Genomic DNA, 18,750 nt, shown 5'->3' with positions numbered 1-18,750 from the left:
AGTAGTTTTATTTTGCTGCTTTTTTGTTTTGCAGATTCATTTTGAGATTGAGCTTGCCTTGAACTGCACGGTTGCTCATCCGAAAATCTGCAGAATTATTAGCCTGTTTAGGTTTTTCCTTACTTGTCTGTAAATGCAGAAGGGTATTATGTCTTAAATGACAGTTGCTGCAATTGTATGCACTTGTACATTTTGTCACTGAACGCCCCGATGACAGACAGTTTAGGCAGAAGTGATTTCTTTTTATGAAAGCAAGTCTTTCATTGGTGTTAAAATTTTTGAACTTTGAAAACGCATAAATTTTGTGGTCATTGCTTTGACACATTTTACAAGTGCCTTTAGCTACACTTGCTTAGAAAGCGCCAAGTTTCTTTGGGGGATGTTCAGAGGCCTGCTTTGAGTTTTGTACCTTTTGAGGTTTTGTACTCTTTGTACCTCTTAAACCTGAGACTGATTCTAATGTTTGAAAACGATTTGTCAGAAATCGGTCCATATCCGCCCACTTGCAAGTTTCTGTCTTGTTTTCTACGGACTGTTCCCATAGCGAAAAGGCCACATCAGGAAGCTTAGTTGAACATAAATATGTAATAATTGAATCCCAATTAGATATGTCAATATGATGACTTACTAACGAGGATATGCAATTATTTATGTCCCTTTGTAATCTTTTGATTGAATTACCGCATTCAGTTTCGACTGATTGAAGGTTGAGAAGAATCTTTAATTGGGTGTTGACTAATATTCTCTTATTCTCATACCTGTCGCACAAATTTTTCCAAGCTATATCAAAACCATCATTCGTCAATTCGCATTTCTTAACGATTTCTCTGGCTTCACCTTGGGTTTTTTGTATGAGATAATATAATTTTTGTACTGACGACAGGCTTTTATTTAGAATATAAATTGCCGTGAAGATGTCACGAAAAGTTGGCCATGACAAATAATCACCTTTGAATATATCAGTATCACAAGGTGCTAAGTGCAAATTGCGTGGCGTGAAGACAGCATCGTTTTCCTTCTCTGCCTTCTCAAATGTTTCCGCCAGGTCATTAATTTTTGTCATGCACCGCACAAAAACGGTATAGCATGATTTATTTTTCTTTCTAATTGCAGTAACGTCTTTAGCGGTAATGTCCTCGGCCACTAGCAGATCATCGAAAGCAGCTTTGGCTTTATCCCACATGGACTTCAACTCCTGCTGCTGAATTTTCAGCGAATTTTTGGAGTGCTCGCTTGTGGGTTTGCTTAAGAATTCGATGTCGAATTCAATTACGGTGTTTGCTAGGCGGTTATATGCTTCCATATTGAAAATTTTTTAAAAATTAGAAACAATGAATATTTCCAAAAATAATAAATATACAGAGTCAGTGTCTTTGGAATACCCCAAAATGCTAATATAAATTAGTTAACGCTTTCCACCAACAAAATCAACCCAACAAATTAAATTAATTTCTGACAAATTTTGTGTAAAATTACAAACGTAAATATTTATTTTGAAACAAGTAAACTCAAATTTAATAATTTTAAGAGTGATAAAACCAGTGGACTGTATGAAATAAATATATATATACGTATATTATTATTATTATTATGTATTTAGGCTTAAAATGAATTTTAAGACTAACAAAAGAGAGCACTAGCTGCTATGGCTATCAGCTCACCGTATAAATATACGTGTTAGAACCAAAAGTAATTGCTCGCCAACCAACTATATTTATGTACGTGTGCGTGTATATATGTATTTAGCACAGTATTGATTTAAAGCAAACGCAAGTGAAAAACTGAGCAAGAGTTGGAGGAAAAATGTTCCGTCCACTAAATAAATGCTCAAATTAAATTGTTTTTTTTTTTTTTACAGTGAATTGAATGCAGAGGCTGAGTGATTTTTGTGAATCAAATTTTTCTTAAATTCAACTGTGATGAACCAAACCCAAAAGTGAGGTTAATTACACAGTGCAGTGTTGTTGTTGTGGGCTGTTAATAACAGAGCAGTGCAAGTCATATATGTAAATGTGTATTGAATTAATTTATTTTTGAAAAATTACTTGCACTTTTCTATTAAATTATTCCCAAACACTGTTTGTACAAATAATTGTGTGCAATAAAGCAACAGTGAATACCCTTAAGCCGTGTCAAATATTTTTTACCGTCGGCTGCAAGCAATACTTGATGGACAAATGGTATATTTGTACAAAACAAACTTTGTAATTAATTTCTTCACAATATCACTAGCGCACTTTTCACTTTCACTAATTTTATTTGAATGTGTACCACTGAAATATACCACGTACCTTTTTATATTTGTAGATGTCCTTTTTGATGCAGTGGATCCAATAATATATAAACAAATGGATGGTTAGTTCCTGTGTTGTTTAAGTTGGTATTGCTGCTGCTATTGACATGCAATTAAATATTTAAAACACTGTGTGTTCTTGTTTCGCAAAATGGTCGCTTATGCTGGTCGCTCAATATAATATTTAAACACTGTGGTTGGTTCGCAAAATGGTCGCTGTGAAAAAACGGATTGAATGGACCAATGTCTTGGCCGGGCCACAGCTCAGGGTGGTGCCGGCCAAGATATAGTGCAAAAAAGGATAAAACGTGGTATTAGAATTTTTAATTTAAATATAAATATCTTTATTCGAAATAAAGATCAAGTATAGTAATTAACTAATACATATGTTTGTAGGTTACCTTTTTGTTGATTCTGGAGTCGCCGGTGGGATACGTCCGTACACGTTGATGTTAAAAATCCAAGAAGCCAATAACAGAATTTGTTAAGCCCGCTTGCCAGTCGAACTGTTTATTTATTCCTGCGATGTTTATTTGCATAGTTAACATAAACGGTTCGACTGGCTCTGTTAAAAAATATAAAGCGAATGCGAGGGTGGCCCAATATGTTTTAGAGTTTGGACTGTTGGCCTAAACAGCTGCTATACAACCCACAACGAAAAAAAGGTTTGTCCCCGAAATTGCAGTGTAACTGGGAAGGCCCATACAAAGTTGTAAAAAGGATCAACGATGCAGTGTACCGCATACAAACCATTGGCAAACCACGAACCAAAATGAAGGTGGTTCATTTGGAGAGGCTAGCAGCGGTTAAATCGAGAGATTTGTCTAATGGGGACGATCAGACTTAGGTGGAGGGCAGTGTTACGAATATTAGCAAAACTAAGGAGTGCTGCCGTCTCTAAGCCGATGCTAAGCAGTGACGTGAATGCACATCAATAATTCAATCATTATGTATCTACATAAACGAAACAATAACTGCGTCTACATATATGTACCATGTACGTATACGAGCAGCGGAGAGTCAATGCACTAACACATGCATATATCTGAGATACTCCTATAAGTATGCAATGAGAAAAACTATAAAACTGTGCGATTGTAGTTACAGCTGAGAAGGTTGAGAGCTACTGGACTAGTAGATTCTGGAAGCGCCTAGAAGATGTATAAAATTGTGCAATTGTAGTTACAGCTGAGAAGTTTGTGAGCTCATGGACAATGCTAGTAGATTTTAGAAGATGCGAACGAGGAAACCAGAGAGTATAAAAAGCCGCAGATGTAGAGGCGCTGGAATTCAGTTTGATTTGAGTTGTCAAGCAATTACGACTAAGACGATATCTAGCGAGCAATAGCAGTATTATTTTGAAAGTCAATTTCATTTAAGCTATCAGTTTGGTTATTAAGCTATTCGTTGCAAAGTTTGAGTGTTATTGTGAAGTATTTTAATAAACGCCATTTTTCCATTATTCAATATTGGATTTATTTATTCAACAGTTTAGCGATACGAACCTAGAAAAAGGGCAAATAAGAGGATTTTCAGCAAATTCGTTACAATATGTATACCTTTATGAATTATACCCTTAATACAAATATTCTGTTGTACATTGAATTGAAATTATTAAATTAAAGAACAAATTAGACTTGCGCACTTTTGCACGCAGCAAAATATTTACATTTTCGCAAACATAAATTTTAAATATAGGATCACCCCAACATGCATCGAATATTTGGAAGGGAGGTAGATACGCACAAAACATAAAAATGCAGCGGTCAATCAACCCTTTGCACACTCAAAATCCAATACACCCAGCTACAAATACAACATACATAATAATTTAAGTGAACGGAGATCAGCAGCAAGTCATCAAAATAATCGCTGCCACTAATAGAAATTTCGCTATACATATTTACGCACTAGCATACAACACACCAACGCACGCCATACAACAGACGGCAAAAGCATTGCGCAAAGCAAAACACAAGATTAGAATCAGGTGACCACAAACAAATGTACAAACACACAATAGTTAAAGCAAAGGCTGGAAAGCACAGTATGAGCAAGTACAAAGGCATTGTATTCAATAAGGAGAATTATCGTGCGTGAAAATTCATGGGAAGGGAATATTCACCGGAATAACAGTTGTTTTATATTGTTAATACTATTAGTTAGAAGTTGTTATTATAAAATAACCGTTTGCCTGCGTGCAAAAATTAGAAAATAAGGGCGACGAGTTCGCATTAAAGATTCAGAGATTAGGAGACAGGCATACGAGTCGGTAGGTTTTATGACTACCGACCAAGAGTACACCTGAAGGTTTTTGACTTCATTTGTACTAAAAGTATATTCGTCTGGAAGCTTTATTACTCCATTCGACCGCAGAGGTTGGCCGAGGGCTTTATTACCTCAGTCACCTCTTACAAAGCAAGGGAATCAGCTAGGAGTAGCAATAGAATTTTTATTAAATAGATACTTTTATAACGTTTTTATACGTTTTTAGAAGGACCGGAATTTCCACTTTCAGGAACCCTGGACAGACTGAGGCCAACCCCGGCAAAGTCAAAGGAAAAGTCCGTCACATTTTGGCGCCCGAGCAGGTAAACAAATCAAATTTTAAGATACACTTTCAGAGCATCAGAAGAGAAGAGGGAAACAAGATTCACACACTTCTGGGTTAATACGACGAGGATATAAAGCAAAACAATGGTAAAGGTATCGTGGATATACTATCTCACTCGAGAGGATTTATTAGCCTAGAGCACGGAACGGTTGATGAACTAAGAAAACGATTGGCGACATTCATCCAAGAGGAGAAGGATAACGAGAATTTACGAGGTCGATTCATAGAACTGGCGATTCGGCATGCGCGGTTAACAAATCCACAAGCATCAAAGACAAGCAGCGAACTAAATTCACCAAGAAATGATAGGCAGGCAAATGGTGCACCTAATCAATTGGAGGTCGGACAACCACCGGTAAATTTTATTCAGCAGCCTGGTACGTATGCAACGACAAATTATATTCAACAACCTGGCATATACGCAACGACCATTGACAGAGTAGAGAAATGGGGACTAAAGTACGACGGAGGCAAAGATCCCCTAGGATTCATCGAAAGAGTGGAGGAGCTAGCAGATGTGTATGAATTCAACCGCAACACAATTCCAAAAGCGCTGCCGGAGTTATTGAAGGACAAAGCGTTGGTATGGTACAGGAATAACAACCGGCATTGGCAGGAGTGGGCCGCCTTCAAGAAGGACTTCCTGAAGTTCTTTCTAAGCTCCCGATACTTAGAGCAATTGGAAGATGAAATTCGAATGCGCGTACAACGACAAGGTGAGCTATTTAAAGATTATGTCTTAGTATTACAAGGACTCATGCGTCACGCGGGCTACACAGAAGGAGCAGAAACTAACTCGCATCTACAGAAACTGGCGCAGAGAGTACCAACTATATATAAAGCGAAGCGAGGTCAGCAATCTTGAGGAGCTGGCAAGTTTTGCTCAGGACTATGAAAATATTACTCCTGACAGGGAACCAAAGCGACCAACCACAAGGCCGTTCATACCACGGCGTCAAGAAAGTCAGTACCAGTGTCTCCAGCAGAACAAAGACAGGAGGAGCGAGTAGAAGTCCAACAATAGCAGAGGTCTGAGCCACAACAAGAATATGTAGACACAAGAACGGCCTGCAGACGATGCGGAAGAGACGGTCACTTTTCATGCGGGTGCCGTGGCATAATTTTGCTGGACATGTGGTAAGATAGGCGTGCTCACGCGTGTTTGTTGTAGGAAGCCACAGGGAAACGACCAGAGGCCACATTGGAACCGAGGGATGGGATCTTCGGAGAAATTAGACATGTTCAAATACACAAAGGGCCGCATATTGGTAACAACGTATGTGAACGGAGAAGAAGCGGTAGCAGCGATTGACACGGGAGCGACGGGGAACTTTATAAGTGATGCAATGGCGAAAAGATTTAAAGCTAGCAAATTCAAGGAAGTAAAGACGCGAGTAAGAATGGGCGATGGCAGAGCAACAATAATCAAAGAAGCGGTAGATGCAGAATTAAGAATGGGTGATAAAATACAGAGGAATGAGATGCAAATCCTACCGGGACTGGGCGATGGGGTGGTAATCGGCAAATTTCTGAGCCAAGAATTATAGGTATTTGCAAATATGTCAGGGGTATCCAACGTGCCTACACACAAAATAGTTATGAGGGACGACCATCCAATTAAGCAAAGGTACTATCCAAAGAAGCCGAAAATGCAAGAAATTATCAATAAGGAAGTCGACGAGCTGATCGAAAAAGGTTGCATCGAACCATCCAATAGCCCGGTAGCGCACCCAACGTTTTGGCAAAGAAGAAGAATGGCAAATGGAGACTCTGCGTAGACTACCGTCAATTAAACGCAAGATCAGTACCAGACGCATACCCTTTACCACGTATACAACATATCTTGGACAAATTAAGAAGCGCGAGATTTATCAGTAGCATGGGCTTGAAAAATGGATATTGGCAAATCCCTATGGAAGCAAGCAGCAAGAAATACACCGCATTCACAGTACCTGGGCGTGGACTATAACAATGGAGGGTAATGCAATTTGGCTTGCACTCAGCCCCAGAAACTTTCCAGAGAGCACTTGATCGTGTCATAGGACCAGAATTGGAACCATACGCGTTTGCTTATCTTGACGATATTATCGTTACAAGCAAAACATTGGAGGAATACATTGCACACTAAACAGAAGTACTTCGAAGACTGCATACAGCGAACCTGAGGATAAACCCGGAAAAAGGTGAGTTTTTTAAGAAAAGGTTAAAATATCTAGGTCATGTCGTTAGCGAGGAAGGCACCCATACCGACCCAGACAAGATAGAAGCCATCAAAGAAATGGAACCACCGAAGAATGTACGAGAGTTACGACGTTTTCTAGGAGTCGTGTCATGGTATAGAAGATTCGTGCCGGATTTTTCACAAGTATCACACCCGTTCACATCGATTCTCAAGAAAGGTAGTAAGTTGAGGTGGTCTGAAGAGCAACAATCAACATTCGAAGCACTTAAGGCAGCACTGACGCAGGCACCGTTACCCGCTTGCCCAGATTTTTCGAGGAAGTTTAGTTTACAGACGGATGCAAGTGATTTTGGTCTTGGTGTAGTACTTACGCAAGGTTCAGGCGACGAAGAGCGAGTAATACCATACGCAAGGCGCAGGTTAAACAAGGCAGAGATGAACTGCTCACCGACAGAAAAGAAGTGTTTGGCAATAATCTGGGCAATACGAAAGATGAGGACATACGTAGAAGGATACACGTTTACAGTAATAACAGATCACCTAGCGTTGAGATGGTTGAATGCGATAGAGAGTCCGACTGGTCGAATTGCGAGATGCGCGCTGGAACTACAGCAATACTCATTTGACGTACAGTATCGAAAAGGAAAGTTGAACGTTGTGGCAGATGCATTATCAAGGCAACCGATGGACGAGCAGTTGGGTAAGCTGACGATGGATGATGGAAAATTTGAGTGTAAGTGGCTTAAATGAGATGTAAGAAAAGCCCCGGAGAAATTCCCAGAGTACGTTATCGAGGATGGAAAGTTGTGCAGACGCATAGGAAGTCAGGTGGATGGAGAAGATGGAGTGCCATGGAAGCTATGTGTGCCGACTCCACAGAGACGCAGAGTGCTACAGGAGATTCACGATACACCGAGCGCAGGGCATATGGGCATCCGAAAGTCGATTGCAAGAGCAACAACATGTTATTACTGGCCAGGAATGTTCAGGGATATAAGGAAGTACGTACAGCAGTGTCACACATGTCAAATATACAAACCGAGTCAACAGCCAGCCGCGGGTAAGATGCTAACGAAGATTTCAGAGGAGCCTTGGGCAACAGGCTATGCAGACTTTGTTGGTCCAATGCCACGATCGAAGCATGGCAACACGATGGCATTAGTCTTCCTAGACAAATTTTCAAAATGGGTAGAGGTATTACCAATCAGAAAGGTAACGACAGAATGTTAAATAACAGAATTTCGAGGGAGGATTTTGGCACGGTTCGGCGTCCCAAAATTATTTCTTACGGACAACGGAGCACAGTTTTCAGCAGATGTTTTAAGAGATTTTTAGAGGAACTTGGCGTGAAACACCAATTAACGGCACCGTATACACCGCAGTAGAACCCGACAGAGGGGGTAAACAGGAACCTCAAGAGAATGATAGCACAATTTACGGGAAAAGAGCTGAAGACATGGGGTGAGTTGTTACCAGAGATAACACTGGCATTGAATACAAGTGTATGTGAATCGACAGGCTACAGTCCAGCATACATAATACAAGGGAGGGAACCGAGAATCTCCAACAGCCTTTACGATGAGCAGACATTTACTACAGGTGAACCCAGGAGGGAAGTCAACGAGGATGAAAGAAATATTCGAGATGGTACGACGGAAGCAAGAGACAGCATCTATGGAGCAAGCGAAGTATTACAACTTAAGACGAAGGCAATGGCGACCGGCTATAGGCGACCTAGTTCTGGTAAAGGAACATCAGCTGTCAAAAGCGGCGGATAACTTTGCAGCCAAACTAGCGCCCAGGTACAGTGGATCTCACCGGGTAACGAACTTTGTGTCCCCAGTGATCGTAGAGCTAGACAAAGTCATCAGAGGAAGGTGGAGGACAGCCCACCTAAGTGAGCTGAAAGTATACCACGCAGCCGACGCCGCCGACAACAACGAATCCAGGAGGCAAAATCATAAACAGAGATACAAGAAGGACGCTAGTGAAGATCAAACCGCGTCAACATCGTCAAATGGAACAGCAAACAACAATCCGGAGGTACAACAACAGAGAAAGAGCAGCGAGGTAACCATTTGCGGTACGCTCACACGAGTCAGCGAAGAGACCGAGAGACAACACGGAGAGAACCAAGGTACAAGTCAACAGCTGATGGCATACAGAGACGGTCCAGTAGAAAACATTGCGGAGAATCAGGTACGAATATTTCCAGAAAATAAATTACAGATCGCCAGAGAACCGGCGCATGGATCAAGATTACACCTGGGAAGGCAGTTCGCTATGGCAGCCTTAAACGAACACACACCCCGAGACAACTGCGGAATTACAGACTATTTTGTAAGATTCTACTTCAATCCGGATGAAATCGGTAGTAACGGACACGCTCAACCGAGACAGTGTCAAATCATACACGAAGAAATTTCATATCAAGAAGTACCCGGAAGTCGAATCAACCATTAAAAGCTCGGTAAACTCTAACCATAATTACATAAATATCCCATAAATATACTCTTTAACTATGCGCATGATATACCACGTTTTTTTTTAAATCCACCATACACGGTGGGAATACCCTAAGCAAAATCCACCAGTTTTTCATTTATTTTATAGACTGGCATCAAACATACCGCCGACGGGAATGGCAGCGAAGCGCCAACAACCAACGACCACAGCGAAATATTGAGCCGTAAGGCCAGCGAGGTCAACGGCAGCCTCAACCACAACGACGACAGCAGAATATTAAGCCGTAAGGCCAGCGGGGTCAACGGCGGCCTCAACAAAAACAGCGACATATTGAGCCTGATGGCGAGCGACGGCAGCGACGACGAAGCAGCATGGGCGAACACCACTTCCGCGTACGCATCTCGCGCACCGACCTGGTGACGGTGGGTCTAATTGCGACAGGTGAGGGGGGAGTGTGAGGACCCCAAAGCCGAAGAATTTGTATCCCCACAACATACACATATCCATACATTTTTCTAAAGAACATATATTTTGAAATAACTTGAAATTTATAATAATATTTGAATTTATCACTTATACATTTTATATGAAGCACCAGAAATATACATATGTATACCTTTATGAATTATACCCTAAATACAAATATTCTGTTGTACATTGAATTGATAATTATTAAATTAAAGAACAAATTAGACTTGCGCACTTTAGCACGCAAGCAAAATATTTACATTTTCGCAAACATACATTTTAAATATAGGACCACCCTAACATGCATCGAATATTCGGAAGGGAGGTAGCTACGCACAAAACATAAAAATGCAGCGGTCCATCAACCCTTTGCACACTCAAAATCCAATACACCCAGCTACAAATACAACATATATAATAACTTAAGTGAACGGAGATCAGCAGCAAGTCATCAAAATAAGCGCTGCCACTAATTGATATTTCGCTATACATATTTACGCACTAGCATACAACACACCAACGCACGCCATACAACAGACAGCAAAAGCATTGCGCAAAGCAAAACACAACATTAGAATCAGGTGATCTACAAACACACAATAGTCAAAGCAAACGCTGGAAAGCACGGTATCAGCAAGTACAAAGCATTGTATTCAATAAGGAGCATTATGGTGCGTGGAAATTCATGGGAAGGAGATATTCACCGGAATAACAGTTGCTTATATTGTTAATAGTATTAGTTAGAAGTTGTTATTATAAAATAACCGTTTGCCTGCGTGCAAAAATTAGTATATAAGGGCAACGAGTTCGCATTAAAGATTCAGAGATTAGGAGACAGGCATACGAGTCGGTAAGTTTTATGACTACCGACCAAGAGTACACCTGAAGGTTTTTGACTTCATTTGTACTAAAGGTATATTCGTCTGGAGGCTTTATTATTCCGTTCGACCGCAAAGGTTGGCCGAGGGCTTTATTACCTGAGTCACTTCTTACAAAGCAAGGGAATCAGCTAGGAGTAGAAATAGAATTTTTATTAAATATATACTTTTATAACGTTTTTATACGAAATAAACAGGGTTATTTTTTTAGAAGGACCGGTAGGAATTTCTACTTTCAGGAGCCTTGGACGGACTGCGGCCAACAACGGCAAAGTCAAAGGAAAAGTCCGTCACAACATCACCCTCGATCATATAGAAAAGTGTTCCCATGAAAAATTCAACGAAGGCAAATGCGCCCCATTTTATCTCCCCCATCATGTGGTTATAAAGCTCGAGAAAAAAAATACCAAGGTAAGGGTCGTATTTAACGCCTCGAAGAAATCAGCATCAGGGTACTCCCTTAATGATGTTCTCTATACCGGACTTACCCTCCAACCGGATCTGATGCTCCTTATTCTCAAATGGAGAGCATACTAGTTTGTTTTAACGGAGACGTAGAAAAAATGTATCGTCAAATCATAATGCATGAAGACAACAGAGACTAGCAGAGGATCGTCTTTCGCTCATCTCCGAGCGACACCATAAAGACTATCGTCTGAAAACAGTCACATTTGGTGTCAACTGTGCCCCCTACTTCGCCATACGTACTCTTCACCAACTGGCCAAAGATGTAGAAGAAACTTTCCCCAAATCTGTCCCTCTCTTGACCAAAGGAACGTCTGTAGATGACATTCTCTCAGGTAACCATGATATTCTCTCGTGTGAACAGTCTCTCTCTCAAGTCATCCAAGCGCTCGGTTCATTAGAATTCCCATTACGAAAAACAACGGCCAACCACCCTAGTATTCTAAAGGATATCGACAAAGTGGACTTGCTCTACACAAATCTCCTAGAGTTCGAGAAAACAAGTAACGCCAAAACTCTCGGCATTCAATGGAATGCCCTCACCGACATCTTCTCGTACACAGTCGAATCTATACCCCTGTCGTCTGCTAGGACAAAGCGTCAGATCCTCTCCTCTGTCGCTAAACTTTTTGACCCCGCAGGGTGGCTTACGCCGATAATGATTCAGGCAGAGATTCTCCTCCAAGAGTTGTGGATAGACGGAACCTACTGGGATGAAGAAGTCAAACCCCTCCGTCTCAGAAAGTGGTCGCAATTCACAAAAAATGTATACTGTATCTCGAACATTAAGACAGCCCGATAGGTCAACTATAACCTCAACCAGCAGGTAGTACTGCATGGATTCTGTGACGCATCGGAGAAGGTATACTGCGCCAATATATATGTTCGGACCAGTCAAGTTATCATACCTCCTCTCATCTCTTGGTTTCCAGGGGTAAAGTTGCACCCCTTCGCACTTCCAGCCTGCCAAGGCTAGAACTATGCGCGGCTCTTCTATTGGTACGTATCGTCGCTGTAGTCCAGTCAAACCTCAAGCTCTCGATTACAAAAGTAACACTGTGATCTGACTCGGAAATCGTTCTAGCATGGCTGGAAAAACCCCCCTATAATTGGAAGTCCTTTGTCTCTAATCGCACAGCTGAAATAATGGATCTAGTCGGAAATGCGCCATGGAAACATGTCGGCACTCGCGACAATCCAGCGGACGTGGGCACTCGAGGATGTAAATCCATCGACTTGGCTAGTTCTCCGTTATGGTGGAATGACCCTGAGTGGCTGACTTTGCCCTCAGAAGCCTGGCCAAAACGCATTATACGAAACACCAACCCATCGGAGGTACGCCGAGTCGAAGCTCTTCTCGCCACGGAAGATGAACCGGATTTTCTCGACCGATTCTCCTCTTTTTCACGAGCCCTTAGGGTAATGGCATATATCTTAAAATTCATCCGCAACATGAGTCATCGAACAGGAGGCACACATTACCCGTCCTCCACTCTCTCTTACGATGATCTCCATAAAGCGAAATGTAAAATTGTAGCCTTGACGCAAATCCGTTTCTATCCCCGTGAAAAGGCATGTTTAGAAAACTCCAAGGTGATAGACAAACGAAGCCCTCTATTGGCGCTTATTCCATATCTCGACAAAGATGGCCTGCTTCGGGTGAATGGGAGATTAGCCCATTCGATCATGGCGTTTAATGAACGACATCCTATCATCATCCCGGAAAAATCGCGATTTACCACTCTCTGTGTTAAATTCCTGCATGAGGTCTTTCTCCACGCCGAGGCACGTCTCTTGCAACAATGCCTAAGGCAGGAAGTCTATATCCCGCAGGTTAAACCCCTTATAAAGAAATGCATACTCCAATGTAAGACCTGTACCCTCTCCCCCAGCGTGTTAGGGGGTCAGAATATACCCGCGGTAGGTATGCCTGTCGTAAGAGGCGACTAAAATACCAGATTCAAGGGGCTGTGTAGCACAACCCTGCAGGTTGCCAGCGCAACATATAGCTTCTCCAAACCCAATTGTCAACCTCACCTATCCGCGGCGAATCCTGTTTAACTAACAGACGAGGCTCTGGCGACCCTAAGCTCCTTATGGAACTTGGGGTTGGGGAGGGAGGGGATGGCCTGAAGGTTTAATGTGGCCACATAAATCGTTCCCGAGATGGTCGGGCCAGCACCTTAATGGTGCTGTGGTACCGGAGCGTACCGGATCTGTATCCGGCAAAGGACCATCACATCGATAACACTCCCCAAAGCATTCGGGGAGCAACCTTATCGCTACAACAACAACAACAACAACCTGTACCCTCCATAAGCAGCAGATGCGCTCGAAAATCATGGCAGCGTTGCCCCCGGAACGGTGAACTTATGCTCCGCCTTTTAATACTACCGGTGTTGACTTTGTCGGGCCTTTTCACGTAAAAGCCGCTAAGGTCTCACACCCTACTAAAAGGTTACGTGGCCGTTTTTGTATGTTTCACTACAAAAGCTGTCATCCTTGAGATGTGCTCCGATCTAACAACTAACGCTTTTCTCGCAGCGTTCGCTCGCTTCGCCGGACGTCGCGGATACCCAGCAAAAATGATGAGCGATAATGGAACAACGTTTATAGGAGCCAAAAGGGCAACCGAAAATGAATTTGTCGACTTTCTGAAAACTGCCTCCCAAGAAGTCATCCAGAAGTACCCCCTCAGGATATTAATTGGTAGTTTATTCCCCCCGGTGCTCCCCATATGGGTGGTCTGTGGGAGGCCGCAGTAAAAAGTTTCAAATTCCATTTTAAAAAGACTGCAGGAACTCATACCTTCACATTTGAAGAATTTACCACCCTCTTGGTAAGAATAGAAGCCGTCTTAAACTCTCGCGCAATCACCTCTATCTCAAGACCCCTTCGACTTCATTGCTCTCACCCCCGGCCACTTCCTCAGAGGCTGCCCTCTCCTGGCCATCCCGGTAGTGGACCATTCAGATTTGTCCCTTATGAACCGTTGGGAAAGGGTGAAAAGCATCCATCACCAATTCAGCAAAGATGGAAAGAAGATTACACAAAGGATCTGCAGAAAGGGCAAAAATGGAAAAATCCACAAACTGAACCCAAAGTCGGTGAATGCGTTTGTATTCCCGACGACTCACTCCCCCGACAGAGTTGCGTCTAGGACGCATTGAGAAAATATATCCCGGGCCAGATGGTCATATACGCGTTGTCGACGTTCGCACTCAAAGCGGCACCCTCAAACGCCCACTTGTAAAGTTATGTTTCCTCCCTCAAAGCGAAACTTAGACAGGGCACGCACGGAAGGCCCACCAAGCTACCACTGAACCACCTCTTCCACTCCCATCGCATTTCCGACGCAACGGTAGGACACTTCGAAGACTCAAGTAATCTGAAACCATCTCCATTTAGCAGTTCTCTCGCATAAACTATCTGTAAACCTGTCATTTCAGATTATCATGGTACGTGATCAGCAACCGGCACCCCGAAATTCCTTGCGGTCAGCAGTGGACGCGCGCGGCCCGCCGCTGCAAACCGACTACCAACGATGCCGCGTATGTACACGTACCCACGCCCTTCGAAACTGTAGCATATTTAAGAAAATGAAGCCGCCACAAAATGTGGATACTCGCGAGGGCGCATAAATTCTGTTTGAATTGTTTGGCGCTATCTCATGCGACCGATGAATGCAGTTGGTATGATCGCTGTCGAACTTGCGGATTAAGGCACCACTCTCTGCTACATCGACGGAATGCAACCCCGAGCATACCACGTCACATCCAGGCACCCTGGCCTGGTCGCCAAGTAATACCACCTCAGGTACCCTCTTCGCCCATTGTGCGACCCCGTTCTCGCCCAGTTCCCTCTCGTTCTCGTCCAGCTATCGACGCACAACCGCCAGCATCTACTGCCGCTCGACGCACCGTTCGGTGCACTGCTCAAGGGCTGCAGACTGCCGCTTTCAGGGGAAAGGTGTCAGACCTCCTCGTACGCGATACTTTACGGACTCTTCAAGAGCTGCAAGAGGCTCTAGCCGCTGAACGCGCCTAGGGAGGGGACGATGTTTGAGCGACGGTCGTGGTCGCCAACAACCAACACTTTTATTTAAGAACATTGGATTTATAAACAATTTTTAATTATTACACGCTTCAATATGTATTATTGCATATGTTCTATTGAATTTAAACCTATTTTGAATTTAAACGTATATTTGTGAATTACTATATGTTCAAATATGTACTTTATTACATATTTTATACTTTTATATTATATTTGAACTACTCACGAATTACTTAGAATACGTATAACCATTATACGTAACACTCATGTTAAACTCGGTTTATCACTTATAGAATTGTAAATGAATGCTTGAACATATTTCGCCTCTCCTGCAACCCTACCCATTGGTTGACAAAACATATGCATATATGAATATACAATGTTTTGACATTTCATTTTAATATTTATTCGAATTTTTGCTCTATCCCGTGTGTGACACAAGAAACTTTGTAAAGTCTCCTTAAAAGATATCTAATATAATAAAAGAAATAGTTTCACTGCATAATATTATTACGTTGGTTTGTTGAAATGTGGTAACGGAAAAGAAACAATTATTGTTTGAAAATCAGTACGAATCCTCTTTGAACATTAGTAACCTTTTCTATGGTACATAACCCTTCGTGAATCTGGACTATTAAGTTGTAGGTGAAGTGAAGTCTTACGTGTTAACAGCCTTATTTGCTGTCTGTGACCCAAAGTTAGATGCAATATCTATACGGCCGCTATAATAGTAGAGATAAAGCATAAGTTAGCTTGACACAATTCTTGCCACCAACATGAAAGCGCCATATCACAACACCATCATCGCCACCACAGCTACATCCCACAAGAAGAAAAAGAAGGTAAATTTTATCCCGCCAACCCCCTAAAAACCAGCAAAAATACATATTGCAGCACAAGCGACCATTACAAAACCCTATAATACGACACCGTAAGACGGTGTATTAGGAGGAACTAACTAGAATGTCCTTAGGATGATAGGTACCTATCTCTCTACCTTGCAATTCTTCAAGTTAATAGTAGCAGTTTCCAAGTTTTTTACGAACTCGGCATTTGACAAACAGTGGGCCTAGTGTTTGGCATTAAAATTTTGTTTCAATTTACTTTGGGCAAAATTTCGACGATAGACTTCTTGACCTTCCCTGAACGATACTGGCTCTAAGCGCAAGTTATACTGTTTTTCATTGCGTTCATAAGCTCTACGTATGTTTGATGATAATAATCTGATAATCTGATCCATGCGTTATCATGTCCAATCCAAATAACGGTCTATATGGAAAACATCCCAGGGACTGATGCAATTATGATCATAAGGAACATGTAATACTAGTAAGGTGTACGTCCCGTAAACTTTTTAAGGGGCTGTATCCAATGATACTTGCTGAAATGGTATAAAACGATTAGAATTCCTATATGGCCAGTTTTGCTGCGCGGATACGGGCCAAGCAGGTCAACATATAACCGTTGAAACGGTCTACACGTCGGACTGTGGGAACCCTCGGGTGGACGAAGTGTTACATTTGTGGCTTTTTTCTCCTTACACTTTTCGAACTGAGCTATATAAGCGCGTACATCTTTTGTTAAACCAGGCCAAAAAAGATAACGCCGCAACTTCTCATTTGTCTTCTGTACACCTACATGAGATGAAGTACAACTGTCATGGGCCTGCTTGAGAACATCGCTCCCTAGCCTTTCGGGAACCCATAAATTCCAAGAATACTTATCATCAACTTCATTACCAACTGCATGTTCTGTGCGCATATACAAAGACTTGTCTCCTGTTTTAATATCAGGAAACTTCTTTTTGTTTTCTTGGTATTTAACTTTAAGCTTTGCATAGGCGTCGTCGTCAAAAGCATTTGATTCGAGGTCTATTACAGGTCCCATATCCAATTCGGCTATTTCGTCTTCCTCTAGCCGGGACAAGGCATCCAGAACAATATGCTCTTTGCCTTTCCTATGGGAAATCGAAAACTTAAATTGTTGCAACCTGAATATCCACCGTGCCAGTCTACCAGATACGTTTTGTTGACGCATCAGCCATAAAAGACTGGAATGGTCCGTCACCACCTCAAATTCCTGAAGTTCTAAGTAGCACCTAAACTTCTCAATGGCAAGTATTACGGCCAGACACTCGCGCTCTGCTATGCTATAATTGCGTTGGGCACGGCTCAATTTTTATACTCAGTTGAGCAGAGCTCACAGAGTATAATAACTTTGATTGGATAACGGTTGGTTGTACAGGTTTGATTGAGCCATGCCCGTCCGTCCGCCCGTCCGTTAAAACGATAACTTGAGTAACTTTTGAGGTATCTTGATGAAATTTGGTATGTCGGTTCCTGGGCACTTATCTCAGACCGCTATTTAAAATGAAAGAAATCGGTCTATAACTACGCCCACTTTTTCGATATCGAAAATTTCGAAAAACCCAAAAAGTGCGGTAATTCATTACCAAAGACGGATAAAGCGATGAAACTTGGTAGGTGAGTTGAACTTTTGACGCGGAATAGAAAATTAGTAAAATTTTGGACAATGGGCGTGGCACCGCCCATTTTTAAAAGAAGGTAATTTAAAAGTTCTGCAAGCTGTAATTTGGCAGTTGTTGAAGATATCATGATGAAATTTCGCAGGAACGTTACCCCTATTACTATATGTATACTTAATAAAAATTAGCAAAATCGGAGAACGACCACTTAAAAAAAATTAAAAAATTTTAAAGTAAAATTTTAACAAAAAATTTAATATCTTTAAAGTATATAAATAAATTATGTCAACATTCAACTCCAGTAATGATATGGTGCAAAAAAATACAAAAATAAAAGAAAATTTCAAAATAGGCGTGGCTCCGCCCTTTTTCATTTAATTTATCTAGGATACTTTTAATGCCATAAGTCGAACAAAAATTTACCAATCCTTATGAAATTTGATAGGGGCTTAGATTCAAGACGATAACTAGTTTCTGTGAAAAAGGGCGAAATCGGTTGCAGCCACGCCCAGTTTTTATACACAGTCGACGGTCTCTCCTTCCGCTCGGCTTTAACACGATAACTTAAGCAAAAATCGATATATATTTACTAAACTCCAGTTCACGTACTTATCTGAACTCACTTTGTATTGGTATAAAAAATGGCCGAAATCCGACTATGACCACGCCCACTTTTTCGATTTCGAAAATTAAGAAAAATTCAAAAAATGTCATAACTCTATACCAAATTCGGAAAAAAGGATGAAACATGGTAATTGGATTGGTTTATTGACGCAAAATATAACTTTGTGAAGTGGGTGTGACACCTACCATATTAAGTAGAAGAAAAGGAAAAAGTTCTGC

This window comes from Eurosta solidaginis, chromosome X, assembly GCF_040869045.1.
Source record: "Eurosta solidaginis isolate ZX-2024a chromosome X, ASM4086904v1, whole genome shotgun sequence".
In the NCBI taxonomy this organism is placed as follows: domain Eukaryota; kingdom Metazoa; phylum Arthropoda; class Insecta; order Diptera; family Tephritidae; genus Eurosta; species Eurosta solidaginis.
The sequence above is the reverse complement of the archived record's forward strand: the minus strand, read 5'-3'. Positions refer to the sequence as shown.